Raw genomic sequence first — 1,258 nt, 5'->3', positions numbered from 1 at the left:
GACTGATTTACAGATAGCATGCTGTGGCTTGAATGTAAAATGTCCCCCATCAGACCCTGAACACTTGGCTCTCAGTTGGTGGTTTTGGGGGAAGAGGGTCTGTGGGGACAGGCCTTGGGGTTTTATAACCTGACCTCACTTCCTTTTTGCTCCTTTAGTGGGACCACAATAGGACCACTGCCTCATGAGCCTATTGCCCCCTGCCCTATCCCCACTGTGGGAGTCATACCCCTTCTTTAACTGTAATACAGAGGGGATCAGTTCTTCCTTAAATTGACTATTATCAAGTATTTGGTCATATCAATAAGAAAAGTTCTAACCGATACTGTGAAAACATCGTGGAGAGCCAACTACAAGCCACACTGTGAACCACCCATCTCTAGAGGGACCCTGATCTCAGAACCCTCCCACTTTTGCCTTGCTGTGACAAAGTATTTGACAGAAGCAACCCAAAGGAGGAAAGGCTTATTCTGGTTGCAGGTTTAGGGATACAGTCTATCATAGCAGCAAGAGAGTGTGGCCTGTGCCCCTCAGATGCTGAAGCAGATATGAAGCAGAAAGTTTTGGCCAGAGCCAGAAGTGGACATGGCCCTTTAAGGCCCACCCTTGGTGACCCACCTGTGCTAGGTTAGGCACAGTCACAATGATTCCACAGTCTCCAAAAGCGGTGCCACCAGACCAAGTGTTCAAACACAAGACATTTGAGCTGTAACCCCTCTAGCACCGTGAAATGCATTTGCTGCGTAAGTCCAGCGGTCTGTGATCTTTGCCTGGTGTCAGCAGCACCAGCAGTGAGGCATGCCCGAGTGCTCCAAGACTGAGAAAGGCAGCAACTCTGAGCTCTGCGCACCAACAGTTGTCGCTGGTGTGCGTGTCCCCTGTTCTGTGATCCTCCTGAGAGAATGTAGACAGCCAGGAGCAGCAGTGCCTCCACATACCACCTTCAGCCTCAGAACAGAGAGGTTTTTTTAGTAAACAGAGTGGAAAATGCCTCAGAGGAAGGTCTGAGGGCATCCTCTCTCACTGCTGGTTCTGCTGCCCCGCCCCTTCCACTGGAACGCCAGAGCTCCGTCAGCACCTGCTCAGCTGGCATTTCAATAATGTGCCTTGGGAAGGCATAAATATTCCAGGCCCACCAGGCCTTAGTGGGTCAGTAGGTAACGAGGAATCCTCTGACAGAAATATTGTAGCACATGTCATGGTGACTGCACAAATGTTTAGGCATCATGTTGATTATCTTTGTATGCGGGGGTGGGGG

This window comes from Mus caroli, chromosome 3 (genome assembly GCF_900094665.2).
Source record: "Mus caroli chromosome 3, CAROLI_EIJ_v1.1, whole genome shotgun sequence".
In the NCBI taxonomy this organism is placed as follows: domain Eukaryota; kingdom Metazoa; phylum Chordata; class Mammalia; order Rodentia; family Muridae; genus Mus; species Mus caroli.
Note: the sequence above shows the minus strand (reverse complement) of the source record.